The 16,820-nt window shown below is 37.0% G+C and overlaps 1 pseudogene; it reads left to right on the top strand.

Annotated features, from left to right (window-relative positions):
- Positions 1-373: 373 nt before the first annotated feature.
- On the top strand, positions 374-2,565 carry LOC149161506 (L-type lectin-domain containing receptor kinase IV.3 pseudogene; annotated as a pseudogene).
- Positions 2,566-16,820: the final 14,255 nt, after the last annotated feature.

Here is a 16,820-nt window from a genome sequence, read left to right as displayed (position 1 = left end):
TTAATTGATTCAAAACATATCCTAATAATATAATTAATGCTAAAAATATTTATCTAAAATATCATAAAATAAAATAAAATAATATAAACTATTTTAATAATGAAATGAATTATCATATTTTTTTTGAATATAGCCTATAATTAAAAATTATATATCTTTATATAATAAGCTATTTTATTTTTATTTTTTATAATTAACCATGGTAATAATAATTTTAAATAAAACTTGAAGTTTGAAAAACTGAATGTGAAAGGAATAATGGATAATCTGTGTAATAAATTGATGTCTACTGCGTTGATTATATGGCTGCGATAATGTACTACATAGTACATACTGATTCGAAGAATTCGCCCGGTCCGACCATTTTCTCTAATCCGCCTGGCCTTTGACTCCCCTTTCATACCAGTTTTTCCTATTGCTTCTGTCTTCGATTTTCTCCCGAGAAAGCATGGTTTCTGCGGACTGTACCTATAATATCTCATGTAATGCTGCTTCCATGGTGATAGAGAAAAATACATGGAGTCGTTGAGAAGAAACACTCTCTCTCCCCATTTTTTAGCAGTATGGGCGATCAGCCTCATTCCCGTAGCCCTCAGCTCCCGCGTCATGCCAGTTTTGCCTACCACTTTTGTCTTCGACGGATTCAACGGAACCAACATGATCTTGGAGGCAGATGCTTCACTCATTCGCTCCCAATCCGCGGTCGCCCTCACAGATCTAACGCATTGGAAACTCGGCCGGGCGTTGTATTCAACTCCAGTGCAGATGAAAACCAACGACACACTTTCCTCCTTCAGCACTACCTTTGTTTTTAGCATGGTGCATCCCCCCTCTGACAAAGGCGGGCACGGAATGGCCTTCTTCGTCACGCCTTACAAAACTCTCACGGGCAGTCTGCAATCTGAGTATCTGGGCTTACTAAACATTACTAGCAACGGGAACCCAGACAATCACTTGTTCGCAGTGGAGTTCGATACGGTCCATAGTGTTGAATTGGATGACCCCAATGACAACCACGTGGGCGTGGATATCAACAGCCTCATCTCGGTGAAAACCGCGCTTGCTGGATATTGGAATGGGGAAGACTTCCATGGATTGAGCCTCAACAGCGGACACAACATACAGGCCTGGATAGATTACAACCATCTACAGAGTCAGCTCAACGTTACCATAACGTTGGCTGGCTTGCCAAGACCGCAGAAGCCGTTAATATCTCAGAAAATCAATCTGCGGAGCGTTCTGCAAGAAAAGATGTTTGTTGGCTTTTCAGCGGCTACGGGGAATTTCATAGCAGACCATTACGTTCTCGCGTGGAGCTTCACAACAGAAGGCACGGCACCCCCGCTCGATATCTCTCGTCTCCCTTCGTTTGATCACAGGCATGAAAAACATCCGAGAGTGGGGTTCATATTTGGCATTACAGTAACCGCTCTGGTTTTATTGATATTCTCGCTGGCGGTTGCGGTTTGGTTTCTTAAAAAAGCCAAGTACAGAGAAACGATCGAAGAATGGGAGGAAGAGTTCTGGCCTCATAGATTCGCTTACAAGGATCTAAGCATCGCCACGAATGGGTTCAAAGACGAGAACATTTTGGGGCAAGGGGGTTTTGGCAAGGTGTACAGAGGCGTTCTCCCGTCCAGCGGCCAGCAAATCGCAGTGAAATGTATGACGAAGGAGTTCACGGAGGGAATGAAGGGTTTCGTGGCAGAGATCTCTACCATGGGCCGAATGCAGCACAGGAACCTGGTTCAGCTCCGGGGGTGGTGCAGGATGCAGAAGCAGCTATTCATCGTTTACGACTACATGTCCAACGGTAGTCTGGATAAGCTCATATTTGGGGACCTGAAAACCATCCTGCCATGGCCTCAGAGATACGCGATCTTCAAGGGTGTGGCTGCGGGGCTGCTTTATCTGCACGAAGAATGGGAGAAGAGGGTCATCCACAGAGACATCAAGTCGAGCAACGTGCTGTTGGATTCGGAGCTAAACGGGCGGCTGGGGGATTTCGGCCTCGCCCGGCTGTGTGAACACAGTGAAAACCCGCAGACGACTCGAGTGATGGGAACGTTGGGGTACATAGCGCCGGAGCTCACATGGACAGGGAAGGCTACGCCGAGCTCGGACGTGTTCAGCTTTGGCGTTCTGCTGTTGGAAGTGGCGTGCGGGAGGAAGCCCGTGGATCTATCCGCGGGCGACGAACGAGTGGTTTTGGTGGAGTGGGTTCGGGAGCTATACGCCCAAGCGAGACTGCTAGATGCGGCGGATCCGAAGCTGGGGAATGAATACGACGCAGGCGAGATGGACAAGGTGTTGAAACTAGGGTTATTGTGCTCCAATACCGAGCCCGAGGCAAGGTTAGGGATACGGAGAGTGTGTCAAATTCTGGCAGGTGAAGCTACGCTCCCTGACGTCCATATATGCTGCATTTATGACGAGTGTAGTGTAGAAGTTACTGAGTGTGCCGAAATCGCTGATCCTCAGGACAGGCTTCTTGAAGAAACTCTGAGGGGAAGCCGGTCAAACGGATGGCTCAATTCAACATCTCTAAGCGACGTTCCGGTGTGATGATAAAAGTAAAGAAAACTTCGCCAAAATTCTGTAGAGGGTTTTAGTTCATGCCGCAGCGAGATGATGTCAGCGAAACACAAGTCCAGTTACTTGAGTGCAGACCCTTTTTTTTTAAAGTTTGTATGTATCAAGGCATATCAAAATAAAACTAGCAACACTCTGATAAAACTAGCAACACTCTGATAGAACGGTAGATGAGTGTAGAGTGATTTAGAACGGTAGATGAGTGTAGAGTGATTTAGAGGTACATTGTAAGAAATAAGGATCTGGATGGGAAGAAATGAAAAATCAAGAGGTCAGAGTAATGAGTAATGGGAAGAAATTGGAATATAGATATTTTAAAAGAAATTTTGCATTCAAAATAAATAATTGGAACAAATTATTTAGGTAAAATTGTTAATTGGAACAAATTAAAATAATTTAGGTAAAATTGTTAATTGTAAGTGATTGCTTTGAGTGTACTATTTATCTGAAAAGCAAACCCATTTGAATATATTGAAAGAATTTGTAAGGCTATAAAAGTTAATAATGGTGTAAATATTTCTACTTGCTTTCATCTATGTTATCTTTATTACATTATTTTAATTTATTGTAAGGTATTTTAGTTTATTGTATCTCAAATCTTGTTTGATCAAACTTATTCCTTAAGTAAATAATTGGAATATATGCCAGATTATCAAACAATATAATTTGGAGATGTGTTATTTTTTTCAGCATCTAAAATGTTAAAGGGGTTTTTTGTTATTTTTTTATTACGGTGAATTGGTTTTTTGATTTAATATTTTGGGAAATTGTCAAAGAATATAATTTGGAGATGAGTTATTTTCATCATCTAAAATGTTAAAGGGATCTTTTGTTATTTTTTTTATTATGGTGAATTGGTTTTTTTATTTAATATTTTGGGATTGTTGCGCAAATTACTAATTGTTTTCATTATTGTCTGATAAGTTCTTATCATATTCTATGTCATTTCTATTATTCTGTCATGGTTCGAACCTCCTCATTGTTAGGTTTTATTTTTATAGTTCAATGGTGTATACTTTTTTTTTGGCATTGTTCATGTCTTATTATATGGGAACCTAATGCACCAAAGATAATAGCAATTTAATTTTACATTCAAATATACAATTTTTTAGAGTTGTGAATCCATGTTTTTCATGTTTACATTCAAATATACAATTTTTTAGAGTTGTGAATCCATGTTTTTCATGTTGCATTTCTTTTTAGACGGACAAAATCTTGTTATACAGGGTATCATCATGCTTATAATTTTGATCTTCTCTACAAAAACAATCTCTCCTAGGACTATCTCTGTTTGAGCTAAAAACTTTTGGTAGTCAGCGGAAACATTGATATTAAGAAGTATATCACTAAAATGATATGTGAATATGATTTTGAGGGACATGAAGAGTGTGAGATCAAACTTATATAAGTTTTGCTTTTGATTGTTCCTCTTTTGGCAGTAGTGGCTTGAATTGAGGATTTTGTTACCACCCATTCAACTCTATATAAGAACCTGAAATAGTAGGAAGACGTCCATATGACATTAGAAGTTGCTTGATTATAAGGTTTCTTTAATAAAATGCTATAAATTGCCTCTTTGTTGGTTGCTACAATATAAGGGCATCCACATGTTGTGATCTTCATCAATAATGAGGACATTTACAAGCATTACAAGCATTATCTTATCAAGTGTCATAATCCATTATACATTTTTCTATGTCGTTTAATGTTCAATGGGGAATTAATTGTACTTTGAAGAAGATATTTGAAATGGTTTTTCTTAGAATAATCCTTAGATTTCTTCAACATTTATCTCATGACAAAATAAGAAACTTTCCATTTTTTGTAATGGGGAACCATGCATATTTTCTTTTTTTTGTGCCTTAGTTGAATTTCAACGCAGCACAAGTTGCAATAATATGGGTAAAATCGTAAAAGAAAATATAGCTAGCACAGTGCAGTTGAAGAGTTTAAATAGTTCAAGAAACTTTGCATAGCAATAACATAAAAGATAACATATGAATACACCATGTTATTGTCTTTTTCTCATCATACCAAGTTCTTGGAGCTTTTGCATCTTGTAAAGAATAAGGGAACAAAAGGAGTGTAATATAACATGCACATTTTCTTCTTTTCGGTTTTCATTAAAGTCGACCATATTGCACAATTTCCAATTACATGGGTAAAATCATTAAAAAAAACTAGTTAGAACAAATTACAGTTAAAGATCATAAATAGTTGTGGACCACACTGCAAATGTTGACTCTCCACCATGGCCCTTTTCAAATTCTACCTCTAAGGTCCCAAATTTTGTAATTGGTGAGTAGCTCCAACACCAGTAGATATATAAGGCCAACATTTTCCTAATGGTGGCATGTTCTCTTCCTTTTTAAGCTACTCTCCATTTCATTTTGAGCCCTAATGTTTGTCCACAAACAAGGGAGGTAGTTTCCAAACCAATTTACATAGCTACTTGAAGAAAATTACGAGTCTCTACGTATCTGTGAATCATTTTCACTCTCGATGAATAATATATTCGGCTAAAAACATCCAATTTCATTAAATTCTATGATCAAAGCTACAAGATCGACTTGATAATAGGGTCGTAGTACTAGGCTTCACACTACCCTTTAGAATCATGAATAGTAGAATTGAAAATTAAAGGCATCATTCATAGTTGTGATTTGAAGGGATTAAACCAATTTAAATGGTAGTTAATTTAACCAGTAATTATTATTGGTTGAGATATTTCCTTAAGAAATATTTGGGTCATTTTCTCTCATTGTGAAGATGGTGCTTAAAGTGTTAGGTGGTAAGGTTTTAGTTTGGAGTGTGTGGGATCAAGTGCCTCTACAAGCGAAGAAGATGAGGAAGTGGGTCGTGCCAATTGCTCTATTACTACTCATCATTCTCACGTTTATCTTGCATCATAATCATCATCTTAGAGCCAATGCGCAAGAAGCGAGCCTTGCAGATGAGAATGCTAGTCCTTCGAAGGTGGAGGAAAGCATAGCTGGAGCCATTCCATATGCACTCTCTACTCATGCAAATGTTGCACAGAGGGAGTCAAAGTCTATTTCCCAGAAGACATTGTGGGGCATTGCCTAGAAATTGGAGTTGTAGGCAGAGGTTTCGAGTTTGATGGATATCCTCATCAACTCTCTCTACATTAAAATTGATATGTTCTTGCGATAACTCATCTCAAATATCTCAAATGTTTTGGTTTTTTGGCTCTCATAAACAAGAATGTGTTAGGAGAAGGCGACAATACCAGGCCTGACATAAAGATCAATTTGGATAAGGAAAAAAATATACTTTCAATCCAAGATTGTGGGATAGGAATAACTAAGGAGGACCATTATCTATATGTATGTATGTATGTATGTATGCATGCATGTATATGTAATATGTATATGTATGTATACATATACATACATACATACATGCATGCATGCATGCATAGAGATAATAATTTTACCTGATGAGGGTGAATCCCAACAAAGACCGTGGGCTAAGGTGTTGCGCCCACCACCTTGTTATAGATAAACAAGTAAATATTGGTGGTGGCATAGTTGTCTTTTGCATGCATAAGCATGCAACTTGATCTCAAGGTGGAGATGATGGCTTACGAACTAATTCGTTTTTCCTTTGCTGTGATTTGTTTTCAAGGATGTGTAGGGAGACAACAATGAGACCCCCTATGTCGGGAGCAATGGTTGGGAGGAAAGTGTTGAGAAATCTATATGACAACACTTACAATGATTCCTCTTACTTGATAATTTCTTGTAATGTTATATTAAATTCTTCTTCTATTTCCTATTATTTTCTCTTGCATCAAACAATTACCAAAACTATAAAACTATGAAGATCATAAAAATAATGAACACAAGATGCAGGCTCTCAGGCATAGCAAAACTGCTATCTTAATGGAAAACCCAATCCAAATCATTCTCTTCTTATAAAAACAACTTCAAATGAGAAATCCAAGACCAAAAAACCTAGACCAAGGCCTCCTCCAAGCACCAAGTGAGCCCTCCAAGAAAAACCCTTCCAACTAGTTAAAGTCAAACCAAGTGAACAAGGGTCAAACCCATCCAGAACAACTGCGAACTCAAAATTTTGGTCCCTAACATCTAAATTTCGGACCTACTATAGATTTGCAACTTCCCCCTACAACATCTCATAATTTCACATGTGTGAAATAAAATAGTCCAAAAACTAGATTAGAACTTCAATCTTCCTTCCTCCTTGCTTCAACTTATCTCTCCTTTGACTTTCTTGGCTTCTTCCTTGAATTTCTCACTCTGCTATTGCACATTGAACTTCTTATTAGAAGGGTTTCTAATGAGGTCGAAATCACTTGTATTTATACCCTTTTCAAGGAGTCGAATAACCTCTTCTAGAAAGACATGGACTTGTAGGACCAACTTGGTCTTGGAGGTCAATATTGACAATTTTGACACAAAAATAATTCCTCTTTCTTGTTATAAATAGCCCAATAGGGTCTTATACACAGGACAAAGACTCTCTTGACTCATGACACATCTCTTATTGACTTGACAAATCCAAGGGCCATGAAATGCATCCTAGACCTAGATGACCACTTAAATAGAGCATGAAACCCATGCTTGAAAAATAATTATTTTATTTCTTCTTTTGATAGATATATAAGATATGCAGAATGGAATGAATACAATGACAATTTTGAAGACCAAACATGGTTACATTTTCAACACCTCCTTTTAACTAGAGAGGTATTCATAATTGTACAACCAGTACAAGGACTCTGTGAAGAGTTCTCATAAGAAGAGTATCATAAACATCATGCACAATGTTAGGGATATAAATACCATCTAGGCTAACTTCCAGGGTATCAACCCATCTAGGTACTATATAGGATACCTACCAATGTACCATCGCAACAAGCATACAAGTTTAATCTAGGCTACCTGCCAAGACACTAGGTGTCATCTAGGCTACCTGCTAAGACACCAACCTTAACAGGGTTCTATGTATCATCTAGGCTAACTGCCAAGATACCAACTCAACAAGGATCCAGGTGTCATGTAGGCTACCTGCCAAGACATCAGGTTTCATCTAGGCTACATGACTTATAGTTTTTTGGGCATATGGTATTGATAAGGCATGGCATTGGCCCATGGTATTGTAGGGAAGCTTATTTACATAGTAATGATCTCTATAGTAAAGTGGATGTAAATATTTAAAAATATCGTTTAATGTATATATATATATATATATATATATATATATATATATATATATATATATATATATAGATATATATCTAATTTACCAAATGGCGGTGAATCCCAACACAAATTATGGGTTAAGGTGTTGTGCCTGCCAGCCTGTTACAAGCAAAGGAGTAAATCTTTGGATTGGCGTGGCTGTCCCTTTGCATACATGAACATGCAACTTGATCTCAAGGTGGAGTCGATGGCTTACGACATAATGTGTTTTTCGTGTGGTGTGATTTGTGTTCAAGGTGTGTAGGGAGGCAAAAACTAGACCCCCTGTGTCAGGAGTAATGGTTGGGAGGAAAGTGTTGAGAAATATATATGGGAACACTTAGGGTGATTTCTCTTACTTAATAATTTCTTGTGATATTATATTAACTTTTTCTTATATTTCCTAATATTTTCTCTTTCATCAAACAATTAGCAAAACCATAAAACAATGAAGATCATAAAAACAATGAACACAAGATGCAGGCTCTCAGCCAGGGAAAAACACCTATCTTAAGGGAAAATGTTACAGGTCTATTTGGGCACATCACTCCCAACATTCAGATCAGTACTTTTAGGGCTCATCAAACCCTAATTCAGTTGCTACATGCCCTAGACAAGTCATCACATTGAATGCCATCATTCTTGAGAGTTTCCTGGCGTGAATACATCCTGAAATGACTCCTTGAGGGACCAATGCAGCCTTGGTTAGAGATAAATGCACTGCATAGCACTTAGGCCCATTCAAGCCTACTCCGCAGAGCACCTAAGGCCACTTTGACCTACACTGGGCAAGATTGAGCGAAATCTTCATAGGGTTCTAGGAGTATTCCTACATTCTAGACCATTCTAGAATATTCCCACTTATTATCCTCTCCTATGAGCTCAAAATTAGATATGGAATGAATCAAATAACCTCCTATTCTCTCATCCCTTCCTCCATGGAAACTAAATCCCAAATTGGAAAGCCATTCAATGCCCAATTTATGACAAAACCACCTCCATTTCCCTATAAATTGAGCACTCATCATCGTGATCAGGGGCTAGACTTTGAAGAATTTGTGAGGAGATATTGTTGGTTTGAGGTTTGAGATTGTAAGCAAGAATTATTATACTGCTAGAGTGTTGTGCTTTTGGTGTGATGAAGGATGGAACTGAAGCTAGATGAGTGACACAGGATCAGAATTCATTGGTTCTAACTCTTCCTTCTAATTAATAAAGTTGTTTACACCTTTTCCCATATTCTTGTCTTTATGTATGATGATTATATGTGTAAATGCTTTTGATTCCATTTTCTTATAGTATATAGATCTCTTTCTTTGATTGGTTTTGGTCCTTTGTCTATGATTGCAGGTACTTATCGAGCGAATTAAGTTCGAGAAGGCGCGACGGGAGCTATTCAAAGGAGACAAAGGGAAGCAAAAGATAACAAGTAGGTCCCTTGTCTTATTTATCTTCTATAGGAAAAGGTTAAACTCTTTAAATCTATTGTTCTAGGTGTAGCTACCCACCTAGGGAAATTGTGTTTATCCGTAGATGCAAAATTCCACATAACACCCCCAGAAAAATAGGGAGACCTATAAAGAAAACAAAGAAATGTAACCAGCACGAGGTCAAGAGATGGTAAAAGATGGGAGTCATAAGAGGATGCATCTGGTCATCCAAACAAAAATCACTAAGGTAGATGAAACATAGTAAAATGAAAACTGAAAACCAAAATAACCCTCTGCCTCAGAAATATCACATAAACCTCGGCACCCAACCTAAGATCTGGCCCATCAACCGCATGGCTACCACACACTTGCTCCATGCAACATTTGTCTCCAAAATCATTCAACACCATGGGGTCCTAGGTCATCAATTTTTGTTTTTCTCCAAATTTCATACCAATCACCACCTCCCTTTTCCCCTATTTGGATGTACATGCCTAGGAACTTGTGTCAATTTATTGGAAACTTTAGTGAGACTTATTGAATTGATCGTTAGTAAGTAACCATCCCACCTAACATCCCTTACAATCTCTTTTGCATATGATAATTCAAGAACATAACTCTTAAACTTACCAACAATACCTTCTTGGCAGGGACATAACAACTACAATGGCACTTGTTACATTTTACTAAGATTTCAAACTATTTATTTATTTGTTAAGTTTTATAATTTTAAATAATTGGAATGATAATATTTTTATAGATAGTTTAGTTTATTCTTGTATACAACTATTTTTTTGAATTTGAATGATTATATATATTTATATAAGGATACACAACTATTAAATCCAATGATATATATTCACACCTACATAACATTTAATGCACTACTATGCGATGTATATTTTTTTCCTCAGTACATGGTGTACCAACCATGTAGATAAAAAATGTAACCTCTTTCAGTTAATGGTACTTTGGTCACTTATTAATCTATACTATTAGGTTGACTTGACTCAGACATAGAGTTAAAGTTGTTTATTCTAGAGTACATTGTTTTCATGCATGTGGTATTTGTGATCCATGGTATTGCATGTAATGAAGCCTATAAATACACTAGGAAACCTCCATTGTAAGGTTCATTTTGATCATGCAATAAATATATTACAATATGTTTTTTCCCTTATTGTGGTTTGCCAAAATTAATTTCTTGTCATGATTTATGCATGTTGTTGTTATGTGTGACAAGTTTCTTATCATTTGTTTCTCTTATATTTTTATCTCTAACAATTGATGTCAAAGCCAAGAGATCATGGCCTAGATAAAGTGGTTGTGGTACCAAATGTTGGTGCATTATATGTTGAGTTTAAAATTAATAGAGAGAGGCCAATTGGGATCTAATTGTGGATGCAATTGGCATGAGAGAAAATAAAGGTTTGGTAGGGTGTTATGTAGCCACAAAAGCAAGATTTGGAGAGGAGATCACTTGGTGTGCCAAAGCATGAGAATGATAGCATAAGTGCCATGACAACAAAAAAAAGGAAAATAATATTGGAGATGGAAATTTGTAAACTAAATGGGAATATGACTATAAGAGTTAGTTAAGCAATTGTACCCTTGGTGGTAAAGTCTAGATGTAGACCTAGGTGTTAGTTAAACTTGATTCAATCATAGATTCAAAATTGTTTAGTCTATTCATGACCCATGGTATTGTACGAAATGAAGCCTATAAATAGGATAGTAAACCTCCATTGTAAGGTGTATTTAGACTATGTAATAGATCTACTACAATTTGGTTTTTCCTTGATTGGGATTTTCCCAAAAAAATTGTGTCATGATTTATATATTTTTTTCAAGGAAAATCATTTTCTCTCTCAACCCAAAGGTGAGAGTGAGGGTCAATACAAAAATATTGATAGGCACATAGCCATTACATCAATGTTTCTCATCTTCATGTCACTGGAAAGGAATTGAACCTGGGTGTGGGATATAACAACCATTCTACACAACCACACTATTGATTTCTGGTAGCATTGGATGTGCTCTAAGCCTCAAAATTTGCAGGAAGGCTAGGACACTTGTATTCCACAATACCCAAAAATCGTTTTGGGAAATTCCACTCGGAATCCATTTTATTAAAATAATTAATTATTTTTAATGGGTGCCTAAGTCTAAGCTTAGGAAATTAAAATAATCAAAGGGTATTAATCTAACTATGGGTGAAACTTCTAGAACAAGACAAGGATCAAGCCAAAATGATCTAAGCCATTGATTAGGATTTAATCTAGGTCGTTGGTTCTCAACAAAAGGATTATAAGAGGAGGCTTGATGGGCATTTAGAAGACACATTGAGTTGAGATCAGAAGATCGAATTTATGAAGCGGAGCAGTTGCCGAGGCGAGAATTCGAAGTGATATTTTGCACTGAGGGGCAGGGATAGTCCTCGTTGGAGATTTCTCATGATTCAGGAATACTCAATAGAGGAGGCAAAGAGAGATATGGGAGAGGAAGTGCCGAGACTAAGCTAGACAATGTAGGTTGACATAGAGGCAATGTAGAGCCTTGATCAGGTCTGTATTTTTTCTTAAGGAATCGATTTTTGAAGCTGGAAGCTGGGGTGTGAGATTGAGAGGTGGAAATTGAAGTTCCTGGGAGGAAAATCAATCAGCAAAGAGCGTGATGTTTTCCCTAGATGTTGTGATGTTGGGCTAACGCAGTGACTGTGGAGAGGCAGTGCAAAGGCAACAAGGGGCAAGCCATTCTGTGGCTGGATCAGTCGAGACTGCCTGTGATAGTGTGAGGTACTTCTCACGATTATTCCATCAGTGATATTCTCTATGCTAGATAGCCAGCAAGGCATCTAGAGATTGTATTCAGAAAAGTACTACTTAATAATAAAACCCTCAGTTGTTGCATTGGTTTTCCCGCATTGGGTCTTTCCGGAGAATTTTGTCCAAAAATAACGGTGTAATGTGTTATGTATTTATTTCTTGCTCAGTATATTGTTTCCAGTTATAATTTAATAGGTGAAGGTTGCAGTGCATTATTTTCGGTGTTTACTGTAGGAAACAACAAATAATTTGTTCAGTAATTAACAAATAGAAGGAACTTAATCAGTTGTTGTAGTGGTGATTCAGGTAATCGAATTTAGGACACCCAATATAACCCCAATAGACATCATGATTTATATGTTGTTGTTGTTGTATATTTTTCTACTTTTGATTTATTATTTATCTCATAGTTTTAACTCCTAACAACTACTATTAGAGCAGGTGGATCTCTTATTGTGGAGAACACACAGTTTGTGAATAACCAAGAGGTTTATTACTAGGTTGAATTCCCTAAGCTTGTTTTAAACCCTATAATTCAAGTATCCTTTTTGTAGCATGGTAGCACATGGAGTTATCCCTCTCAAGGAGATGTTAAATTCTTTAATAAGAAAGAATATGTGAAGAAATATTAAAAAACAATATGGTCAGGACCAATTTATGATTTAGGAGGTTGTGTAGCTGAGTGGACAAGTGAGAAGGAGGTAGCTCAAATTTCCAAGTATTTTCAAGCCAAAGATGAAAAATGAGGTTGTCTAGCATATGGTGGAATATAAGGATGTGAATGCGAGAAATTGTGGAATTTGTAAGTGCTCATAAAATAAGTAATGGTCATTGCCATAATTTTGGAGGTAATATCAACAATCACAAAAAAACAAAAATACTTTGTACATGAAAAAATTTAAATTATATGTAATGTGACACCGCTGGTATGCTTTCCCTCTGATTTTCGTAATGTAATGATACTTGATATAATAAAAGAATGTATTTTTATGTAATGGCCTGAAGAGTGGGACCACATATCTGTGATCTAGGAGGGAAGAAGAAAGATAAACCCAGGTGGGGTTAGTTGGCACTTTCAATTATTTTTATGGTGCAGATAATAAGAAAAATACGAGTATGAATCTAAGAGGAAAATGAAGAGGCACCTTGAAGAAATAATAAAAAGGAAAATTCACAACAATGTGGGGGTTAGATCTCCTCTTGGTGAAGCTCATGAGGAAATATGGAAGGAGCTATGAGTTGAGGGAATTAGATTCCTTGAAAGAAGAAATTGTGACTAGGAGTGCAAGAGCATTAAGAGGAAATGAGAATGAGTGCTTTACAAGCACTAGTTGAGAAACCACTCTTCGGGTGCTTGACACAACTAATAAACCACCCATTGCTTTGAATTTTTATGTTCATAACTAGCTGATAAACCACCGAATGTCATATGTATTTCCTATCCTCTGTGGATTGAATAAGGCTTCTTGCTAATTTTTTTGAAAGTATATTCCCCTTAGATCATGGATCTGGCATGGGGGTGACTGTCGTAAGTGATTATGGCTATAGTAGCGCTATGGTTGGCTGGAAAATTGAAGTCTCATCTTCAGTTTTCCAATTTCTTTTATTGTAAACAAGATGAAATGGAAAAGGTTGATCATTTCTCATGCTTAATAACTATCTGCTTTCTAGTCCCAGAATATGGGTGGAGTGTCCACCTGAAACGTCAAGTAGGGAAAACTTCCACACAATTCATATATGAAAGTTTCAAACAAGATATAATGAGCTGAGAACTACAGAATTAAAGAATTTCTCTCAAGAAATTGATAGGTAGCTCAAAATGATGTTTCATTGTTGTGTAATGTTGGTGCATGAACTTATTGAATGAAATTCTTGAATGCTTATAGTCATTTTATGGAATTTTGTCATGTATCTATGAGCTAAATTCTTGAAGTTTTCTATTTATTGTATATGTAGTTTGTTCTAGCTTTAATGGATAATAAATGGCTCCAAATCATGGCATTGAATGCCATCTCTCTTGTGTGGAAGTGAAAGGATGAATTCCTTGATAATGTCCCCAAAAATGGGTTTGTTTATGTGTTCTTTCAGAACATGAATTATGGTCTAGATGTCCTGAGTACAAAAGAAATGGACAGATCTTTGTTAAATTTTGCACACCTATAGTAAAATTAATATGGCCATTAAGCCCTAATTTGTAAACTGGAAGCCTTGGATGGATAGTTTTGCTACTATGCAAAAGTATGTAAATGCATTTTAGGATTGGCTAAGTCGAGACCATAATAAGCTTAAGAAGGATAATGTGTGTTTATTTGTAAATCACACACACATTTATGTATATACAAAGCTATTAGCAGGCTGAATTGAAGCCTCTATAAGCTCAAGAAGGATAGTATGGCTATCAATATGTGCTTGCGTCATAATCTCAGGTAGGATAGCTATAAAGGGATTCACAACAATATATTTATATATATGGTCGCAAAGGGCTGAGCCCTCAAGGAATTAAGTAGTTTAGCCCTTGAGTTACAATTAGCCCATGTGAAACAAAGCACCATGACCGAGAACTGAGGATTAGGATAATCCTAAACAATATACACACCTATGTTGTGGGGGTTGGAAGTCCAGTGCCTGAAGGAGAAAGGGAGTTTGAGCATTATATGGAATGTGATCAGGTTGCACATCCAAGGGTGGAGGAGGAGGAAATTGTGGTCGTTGGATGCCTGGAGAAGCTAGTGTCGTTGGATAAACCTGATGATTAGTACCTATGAAGTCACCTCGAGGAATAAAAATCGTGACGTCATTGTGGTACCTCTACCCTGGCAAGTTCCTATGGCGCTTGGTGCAATCCCACCCAATTTGTATTCCCGTGATGTGGCAATGTTGGATCTCATGTGCATGTTTATTAGGGTAGGTGATGTAATACGTAGGAGGAGGGGTCCATGATAGAGGCTAGACCTCACATGATTGGTTCAAAAACACTCCCTGGCAGATTGGCATGGTGGATGGCAAAGTGGAACTTCCATGTAACCCCAAAGGTTCTTCCCTAGTGGGTTCAATGAGAGATTGCAAAGGAAATCCTCAAGTTTTTATTTCAGGGGTGTGGTGGCACAAAGGGCCTCACATGCTTGAAATATATATTAGGGCCTGGGGAATGAGGATCTCACGAGTATTGATCATCATGAATAAGTCAACAGTTGCTGGCACAGATGCCACACAAACCTTGGGATGATGACATGGAATTAATTTAAATAGCCATGTGGTTGCCATGGTGGGGACATGTGGGTGAAACGTGGCAAGTTAGTATGACATGGCAGAAGTTAATAGGCCAAATATTTAAACGTCTATATATTTTGATCCAAGAGTTGGATTGAAGAAAATTTTATATCATTGGAAAGGTCTCAATGAGATAAACATAACGAGGTTGTCCATTTTACGTTTTGAGAGATTTTGAAAAGATAAAAAAAATGTAGACCCCATTTCCATAATTGGAAACTTGGAGGTCGGGTTAGGTTAGTAACTATCCTCTTTCTACCATAATGGAGACTAATGGTGGTATGAGGTATCTTACAAGGTGGTATTATAGTTCTATGTTCAATAAATAGACCTAAAAATGCTCACATGCATACTCTAGATAAATGCTTGATATGCTTGATCTGCTACATTCCTTTCTGTGAAAGATTTGTGATGGCGTTGAAAACACAAATTGTTGAAATACATGGTTTCATGGAATTATTGATGGGATATTATTTATGTGTTAACTGAAAATTGGTGTTTTAGATCAATATAGACCAAGGTGATGAGAATTTGTGTTAGTTTTTTTTTCCTTTATGGTTGGATAACATTAATGTGTATGTAAAAGTAGATTGACAAACATCAAGATACAACAAGAAAGAGAAAGAATCAACAACATATTTTAATAGCCCAGTGAAAATATAAGACAATAAGTCCCCGAAGAAGAGTCAATTGGTAAGATGAAAGAAGAGGACAATCCTGAATTGATGGACACTCTTAGAAGCCTAAGAGATGAAATGCGAAGTTGTAAGGCAGATAACAAAAATATGGTTAGAGAGAAAGCATAAGTGAATGTCATATTATTGCAGAGTCTGTCAGGTTTGCAAAGACAGAGACAATAGGGGATTGGTACCAACCATCAGGATAGGTATAAGCTTAAGAATAGTTCACCAGACATCGAAAGGCACGAGTTGGATAACAAAAAGGAAGAAGGAAGCCAATCATGAAAGAGTCATAGACATGTAGAAGGGCGAACATTTATGCTCAATACACCAAAAAGAAATAAAGTAGCCCTAATAGATCATCAAACTGTGCAGACATGAGACATTATAATCAAAGGAAGAGAAAGAGTACTTATATGAAAGAATAATTCAAGAAATAAAAACCACCTACCTTTAATGGAGAATAAAATAAAGAATAAGATGTAGAGGCTTGGCTCTTGGGAATAAAGAAGTACTTTAGATTACATGATTATTCTAAGAACATGGAGGCCAAGGTGGTTTTCTTCAGCTTAAAGGGAAACACTAATATATGGTGGGAGGACTTCAAGAACATCAAAGGCATCAAAGAGAAGGAGCTAACACAGAGGAAGTTTGAGAATTACCTTTGAGAAAAGTACCTTCATGAGAAATATTATTATAACAGAGCCAAGGAATTATATGATCAAAAAATGGGGTAGATGAAACCTGAGGAGTATACCAACAAATTCTTGGAACTAATAAGTTATGTACCTTACA

The sequence above is a fragment of the Pinus tabuliformis genome, chromosome 5_2 (genome assembly GCF_031772625.1).
Source record: "Pinus tabuliformis cultivar Carrire ecotype Pingquan chromosome 5_2, CPIR1, whole genome shotgun sequence".
In the NCBI taxonomy this organism is placed as follows: domain Eukaryota; kingdom Viridiplantae; phylum Streptophyta; class Pinopsida; order Pinales; family Pinaceae; genus Pinus; species Pinus tabuliformis.
Note: the sequence above shows the minus strand (reverse complement) of the source record. Positions and strands in the feature narration are given on the sequence as shown.